Genomic DNA, 8805 nt, shown 5'->3' with positions numbered 1-8805 from the left:
AGAGTTGTAAAGCAGAATATATTAGTTCACCTTTGTGATAATAAATAATTTTAGTGTTTCAGTAAGTTCTAGCTAACATTTACTTCTGAAGTCTTAAAGAATAGTGTGCTCTATATGCTTCTGGGAGTGTTTATACTGGCTCTGACTCTCCTGGGTAATGTTTCAGTGAGTGATACAATCAGATAACAAGTGGCACTATTTCTCAAGTATTGATATTGTGATGTCTCCTGTAGTTTTATTGCCTGGAGTAGCTGATTTTGTCCTAACTGGATCTGTAGTTCTTTGTGTGTATTTTTAATATAATTTTTTAAAAGTGGTTTATAAACTTGTGCACCTTTTCTAAGTGATATCACCCTTCTTTCTCAGTTATTTTGCATGGATCAGGAATCAATAAGTCCTTACTGTTCTTGTTTTATCTTCTTGACAAAATACAGACACCCTTATAGAAAATGTTTCTCTTGAAACTGAAATAGCCATCAATTCATCACCTCTTCATGTGTTCCAAATGGTAACAAGACATTTGCATTGGTAGCAAATCATAATTGATTATATAAATATAATTTAGTGTAACATGTTTACATAAACTTTGTGAGAATAGCCAAGCTTTCTGTGTTTATTAATTTCTCCTACAATAAAAGTAAGGGTGGTGATTTTTGCATAGGAATAAAAACTCTGATATTCAATCATTCTTTTGGCTGATAACATACAACTGAATTTTTAACATGTTGTAATTTCCTCACAGAATAATAAAGAAGAAATGAATTTATAAGAAGCACTTTATTGAAGGTAATAGCTTTTCTACAAGGGGTGAAACATTTCATTTTGTTCTTATATTCTTAAAACTGCATAGACCAATTCTGAGAAAGTACTTAAGCACTTTATTTATATACATTTTTGGATTTTGATGGGTCTTTGTTTATTTTGTTTATATGCAGTGCTTAGATGAAGCCCTGTGACTCAAACATGCTAAGCAAGTGTTCTACCATTGACTCACAATCCCAGCTCCAGGCAAAAACCCAGGTCTTTCAGCTCTTTCTTGATGTGTAGAATTTCTCACCTATGCCTCTGCTGTCTTAATCTAAGTATCCATACATTTACTTCACACTGATACAGTGATTTGATGCACATACACAATACCATTTACTGCAACAAAACAACATGGTTTATAACTTAAATCCATTTTAAGCATTCAAGCTAAGTAGAGTCATAAAGCTATAAGAATAGGGCCTTTTAATCCACTGGTATATTAACCTATATAAGATGGGTGGGCTTTTTATACAAAAAATCCTGAAGTATTCCTGAAGAATATTTGGATTGAAACAGGTGGAAAATAATGATTGATGCCCACTGCTCTATTGTGTTGCACTAATATTAATGCAGAGACCATTAGGAGAAGCACACTAGCTTAGCTGAGTAAAGATGGCCACTTTCTAAGAAAATCAGAATTTATATAATACAGGACCTTTTAAATCACATCAGGTTGACTCCTTTGGAAAGCAAATGTGTAAGCCATGCAGCTCACAATACATGACATGGCTCATCCACATTTCACATGGCTTGTGAGGCCTCTGTTTGGCAGCAGAAGACCCTCAACACTGGCTCCCACAAAAGAGATTCCTGCAGTCCAATATTGGGATTAGAAAATTGTAGTAAACTATGGTGAAAGCAATTTTGAAGACAGATGCCTTCTGTTTGTTTCCAGAAAAAAGACAGTAAGGAAAATATGAATGAAAAAGTCCTTTTCCATGAACTCCTTTTTGTTTTGCTTTGTGAGCATACCCTATAGAAGAAAATAGAATTCTGACTGTGAGGGGAAATCTGGACCTCCAGTGATTGTTGTAGAAGAATAGGAAATGCTGACACCAAGAATATACTATGAAATATTTAGCATAGGACTGCCTACTTCCTTGAGAGAAGGCTCTGTGGTAAATAGAAAATGCTGGTAAAATCATTTCTTTTCTTTTTATTAAAGAGAGAGTGAGAGAGAAAGAGAGAGAATTTTTAATATTTATTTTTTAGTTTTCGGTGGGCACAACATCTTTGTTTGTATGTGGTGCTGAGGATCAAACCCAGGCTGCAAGCATGCCAGGCAAGCGCGCTACCGCTTGAGCCACATCCCCAGCCCCTGGTAAAATATTTTCTTTTGGTTTCATGAAGCCTAGAGTTTTATTTGATGTTTGAGATCCATTGTGCTTTGAAATGTAATCTTCTTAGCATCCCTGCCATAAGTTTATATGAAAGGTGATTTAACCTACTGTGGTGGGCTACCATCCATTGCTTCTTTTTTTTTTTTTTTAAAGAGAGAGTGAGAGAGGAGAGAGAGTGAGAGAGACAATAAGAATTTTTTTTTAATATTTATTTTTTAGTTCTCGGCGGACACAACATCTTTATTTGTATGTGGTGCTGAGGATCGAACCTGGGCCGCAAGCATGCCAGTCGAGCGCGCTACCACTTGAGCCACATCCCCATCCCCCCATTGCTTCTTTTTATGGAAAACATTTTGTACTAAAAAAAATTTTAAATTGCCAATACTCTTTAATAAGAAATTTTATACATCATTGAATGGAGGCTTTCTTAAAATGCTTTCATTCAAACACATCTTTTTTTTTTTAGAGAGAGAGAGACAGAGAGAGAGAGAGTGAGAGAGAGAGAGAGATTTTTAATATTTATTTTTTAGTTTTTGGCGGACACAACATCTTTATTTGTACGTGGTGCTGAGGATCGAACCCAGGGCTGTGTGCATGCCAGGCGAGTGTGCTACCGCTTGAGCCACATCCCCAGCCCCCTCAAACACACGTTTTATTTAAAATATAGGAATGACTGGCTTTACAAAGCCAATCATGTAAAAAAAAATTTAGACACTTTAAAATAAAAGTAAACAGATCACTCACATTACATTTTCTTTTTTTAGAGAGAGAGAGAGAGAAAGAGAGAGAGAGAGAAAATTTTAATATTTATTTTTTAGTTTTCGGCAGACACAACATCTTTGTTTGTATGTGGTGCTGAGGATGGAACCCGGGCTGCACGCATGCCAGTCAAGTGTGCTACCACTTGAGCCACATCCTCAGCGCCAGGTTAATACATTCTTAAAGATAAAATGCTATGTAATAACCATAACAATGGTATATTAATTTTAATGCGCTTTTTAAGCTACTCTTTTAATACATATTTTTTTTGTCTTTCTAAAAACTTCTAGAATGTATAAATTTATAAATATACACATTGAGAAACAAGAGATCCTATGGCAATAAGTAATATATCAAAGTGACAAAACCTGATAAATTCAGTGCTAGAATTAACAGTTTTCCTGAATTGCAGGTCAATAATGTCTCTAATGCAGATAGTGAGCAAAACATTAAAATAACTAAATAACTGTAATTGAAATGATTCAGCAAACTATTTGGCATGACCATGTATGTCCTCAATTTTAATCAAATATATATTAGATTTATTTCATAATATATAGGTTAATTTATTCCTTTATGATCATTATCTCTTTTTTGATAAATGACCTCTAGTAAACATCCTCATTTGGCCTCAGGATGTGTGTACAGTAAGAAAAAAATCTCAAGAGTTCTTTCTATTATATTCATAATATATTTTTCACATATCCCCAAGGCCTTTCACATACTGGTCAGTCACATACAGCAAGCAATATGAAAGTTCATGAAGTTTTGCAGTATAACATTGTTATCCTTCCAAGCTATTTCTAAGAATTCTGTCTGCTTTATTGAAAACATCAAGGAAAATGAATATGTCTTTTTAAACCCAGAACTTGAAATGACACTGGACTCAAAAGATCAAGTTTATGTAGGCAGGAGTTATGTGTTATGGCTTCTGTTTATCTGCAGTAGAGCTGTCAAGGTGAAAGGGGTTGTGTGAGAATGACCTTAGGCCTGAGCCTAATCAACTCCTGTAATGTCAGATTCATGGGACCCCAATAGACCTCCAGGAGTTGAATCTGATGCAATCACACAAGAGTGTTTATTGTAAGCTCAAGCCTGGACTCACAACCATTTCAGATGCAGTGGTTCCAAAGAGTGAGTCTCCACCCTTAGTTCAGTGAAAATTAATAAATTTTGGGGGATACTGTATGCAACACAACATCACACAGCCAATCATATCACATCACAGAAAAGTCAAACAACAACTCCTAACATTGATAGCATAGTCATTGGCAGGAATAAGTTGGGTAAGGGTGATTGATTAGTTCAAGTTCTGGATACATTTGAACTAAGTTGCATGGTAACTTTAGACTTATAAGAATAAAATATAGAAAATTTATTTATATCATTTAATTTTCTATAACTGGACCTGTTATCAATTCATGTAGCCACTGTAATTATGTCCATGTCATTCCACCATTTTTTCTACCCCAATAACCCTTCTCCATGCTCCCCTTTGCCAAATTCACAGTTCCTCCATTCTTCCTATTCCCCACCCCCATCATATACCAGAATCCACTAATCAGAGAAAACATTTGGCCTTTAGTTTTTTGGGATTGGCTTATTTCATTTAGCATAAGCCAATCCCAATTTCTTAATTTTTAAAAAATATTTCTATTTAGTTGTAGTTGGACACAATACCTTCATTTTATTTGTTTATTTTTATGTGGTGCTGAGGATCGAACCCAACACCTTGCATATTCTAGTCAAGCACTCTAATGTTGAGCCACAACCCCAGCCCCTCCCAATTTCCTAATATTTTAATGTAAATGTATTTTAAAGTTTCTAATAATATGCATATACAGGATGTTTGTTTTTTAACATATTTTCCTATTTATTTACCATGGTGGGAGATACATATTTAGTCTCATATACCTTCATCCTCTTTATATTTCATTATATCAATAGTCTATAGTTTTTGTGATTGTATGTGACTCACAGTTAAACAATACAATGTAACACTGTACTACGATTTGATTTCTTTCTCATTTACTTTTTAAGTTTTTTTTTTGTGTGTGTGTGTCTGTGTGTAATTAATTCTCCACTGTTGCTTTTCACACAGTTTTGAGTTTTATATGGATAATTTATCTGTTTATTCTCACAATTTTTTCCCAGAGCAGTTATATATTCTCATAATATCGACCCTCTTCATATCATTTATCAGTTTCATGTTGTGTGTTCTAAGTGACATCTTCTTTGGAGCCTATCATTCTCTTTCATCTACCAAGACTGAATGTTAAGCTATACCATGGTAGTAACTTGTGCCTCTCCATCACCATCATCATGGGCATCCCTTTATTGTGACTACTGGTGTGAAATTCTTGTGTTTCCATTTTTCCTTGCTTACATGGAGCACATTATTTAGTAACTTCCCAAAGGACTGTGAATGGAATACATACATGTTTTTGAATAAGCCTTTCCTCTTTCTTTATCTTCATTCTGATTTAGATAATTATAGCATTCAAGATAAGAAAGATAGGGCTGGGCATATAGCTCAGTGGGTAGAGTGCTTGCTCACATGCATGAGGCCTTGGATTCAATCCCCAGCACTACAAAAGAAAAAAAATAGAGAAAATGTTCCCCAATAATTTGAAGGTATTATTTTCTAAAATTATTTTAGATTCAAAAGATGACTTGAGTTAGATTTCCATTTTCTTTCCTGAGAACTATTTTAATTTTCTCCATAGATATCATTGGGAGAATTTTCCATCCCCTTTAATAGAATTTCTTGATCATTTATATTGGATTAGGTATATTTTTACCAATTTATCTGGCTAGCTTCTAAATTCTCTTAGTCTACAAATTTAGAATTTTTTCTTCTATGATATTTTTCTTCTGATTTACTTCATTCTTCCAGTAATAATAATGTTAATATTATATATGTTAATAAGTCTTCTTCCACTATCTTTTACTTTCATTTCTTATTTTTTATTTGTTTATTTTTCTGTCTTCCTGAGAGTTTTTGCTGCAATATCTGATAAAACCCATTCCAGAAGGTCATATTTAAGTAGGTATGTTGGAAATCTGATCAGAGTCATACCTGTCCAAACTACATGGCTACCATAATTAGTTGGTGGTAATATGAAATATCAGTTTATAAAGGTGTTTTTCCTTAGAGTAGTCAATTTCCTAAAGAGGACTTCTCAAACCTCTTAAAGATTGGAAAATTAATACTTTTGTACCTGGTGAGAGAAGAGAATCGCTGCTCTTATCATTCAGTGTTTAGTTATTCACTTCATTTCTCTGTGTTCAGTATTTATCCTGGGTTCTTTGGTACTATAGTCCTTTTGGAGAAAAACTGTAAGAAGACCTAAAGCCTATTTAAAAATTCTTGTTTTCAACCCCTTTTCTCACCCCTAATTTGTTAGATACTCAGTGCCTTCATTCTTAACATTTCTTGCTTTCCTTTAAGAATCATCAGCTGATTTCTGTCTTCCTGCCATTAACAAATTGTGTTTTATTTTTTGTGACTTTTGATATGTAACACATATCCGTCTGCATACAGTAAAAAAAATTTGTCTAGTTCTTTCACCTTTGTTTTTTCCTAGCATCAATGTTTTTATTATTATTATTAATATTATTTTTAGTTGTTCTCATGTTATGGAGGTTTCAGATGGAAACTTGATAAATATTTATGTATAATCCACTGTGTTTCATTGTATCCTGAATGCATGTTTTGATTTCCTCTATAATATTATCTTTACTAATTTATACAAAGTGAACACATTTATAAATAAAACACATATTATCCATCCTTACATTACTATAGTTTCAAAAATTATTTATTAACTACCTATAGCATGTCAGGTAATGTTTCAGGAATGTTAGATACATCATTGAAACAGGGAATTAATGTTCCTTCTACATGGAGCTTACTTTATATAATCAGATGGATTTTAATAAAATAACAATAATGATATTATTAAGAAACAGAGAGCAATGAGTGATGTGAACATGAGACACTGGAATTCTTGTGCATTGCTGTTCAAGATGTAGAGTTTTATAGCCACTTTGGGAAATTGTATGAGAATAAATGGAATCAACATATAATCTAGCAATTTCATTTCTTGGTATATATGCATAAAAGGAGAAATCAGAGACTCAAAAAAAGTTTATCATCATGTTCACACACATTATTCATGATAGCCATAAAATGGAAGCAACCAGGCTTTTATCAGTGGATGAATGGATGAACAAAAATATTGTAAATGTACACCATAGAATATCACTGAGCCCTTAGGAGGAAGAGGATTCTTACACAGGATAGAGCATGAACAAAACTTGAGTCATTACTCAATGAAATAAGCCAGTCACCAAAACACAAATATTGTGAAGAAACTCTGTGATCCTTCATATGATATACCCAGATTAGTTAAATTCTTAGAGAAATAAACTAGTATGCTAATTGGCTGGTTGGGAAAGAAGGAAGAATGGCAGTAGTGTTTAAAGGATACAGAATTTCAGTGTGAAAAATGATTTTTTTTCTGGGAATTGTGGCGGTGGTTCTACAACAATGTAAAAGTACTAAATGTTATAGAAATTTACATATAAAATGATAAATTTGGGGTATGTTGTTAGCCCCCCCCACACACACACACAATTAATGCTTAGGGTAGAAGAATTGAGAAGATGCCACCTGAAGAAATGCTTGACTAAGGTGACAGGCTTAGTCATGCTGACGTCCCCAAAGAAAGAGTGCGGCCAAGAGAAGAAGCAGAATAAAAATACAAATCAAAAAAGATTTTGAAGTTGAAAACTGAAAATGGACATTGTATGTAGCAAGATACCCATAAATGTAGTTAATAGTAGTTAATAGAAAAGAATAAGTTTCATGGGGTGTTGTGCTAAATGCCTCTTTTTAGGAGGTACTCAGGAGAAATGGAGAAAACTTTATCTTAAAACACTACATAAAATTAAAACCATAAATTTGGAGTTAAAAGAGTTTCCTTTCTATTTTTTTCCAACTGAATAGAAAAAAATTAAGGAGGAATTTAGTAATAAAGCAAAGAGGGTTGATAGATTTGCCTAAGATTTTGCAGCATGTATACACAGTGCAATAATGAGTTCTTTTCTTACTCTAACACAGAATCTATTGCACCGATTTTTCACAGAGCTTCTCATGTACTAAAGATACTTGGTTCATGTATTTTTAGAATCTCTATTTGGATCACAGAGTTTCTTCTTTGTAGTTGAGGATGTACATAATATTAAGACCAGATTTTGATACTGTTTTGAAGGTGCAACCAAGCTATCATGAATCTTATTTAACATTTATTAAACATTTCCATTCTTCTTCAATTCTAAGTAAATTAAATGAAATGTTTTCCAGGATGCTTACTACAAGGAGGCAGTGTCCTATTATGGGGTGTTGCACTATAATCTACTTTCATCTCATTACTGCTATGCCACTCTTAGTCTTTAATTATGATTAGACAGTTAGATACCAATGGTTTCCTAATAGATTTTCTTACAAAACTTTATTGGGGAAAAGTTTTGTCTTTGTTCCTTTCTCTTCCCTTTGAAGCATAAATGACTTACTTTAAAAATCCATTAATTTGTCAGGTGCACTGGTGTACAACTGTAATCCCAGTATCTTGGGGGCTGAGGCAGGAGGATTGAGAGTTCAAAGTCAGCCTCAGCAAAAGCGAGGAGCTAAGCAACTCAGTGGAGACAAAATAAGACTGGGGATATGACTCAGTGGCTGAATGCCCCTGAGTTCAATTCTTGGTACACTAACCCCACAAAAGAAGTCCATTAATTTGAATATCTTTTCAATATCATAAGGTTTTTGCTGATGACATCAACAGATATCAGTAACTGTTTAAATGTTGAAAAAAAAATAACCTGATAATGAAGAGCC

The sequence above is a fragment of the Ictidomys tridecemlineatus genome, unplaced genomic scaffold, assembly GCF_052094955.1.
Source record: "Ictidomys tridecemlineatus isolate mIctTri1 unplaced genomic scaffold, mIctTri1.hap1 Scaffold_46, whole genome shotgun sequence".
NCBI classification, from domain to species: Eukaryota; Metazoa; Chordata; class Mammalia; order Rodentia; family Sciuridae; genus Ictidomys; species Ictidomys tridecemlineatus.
This window is presented reverse-complemented; position numbering follows the sequence as displayed.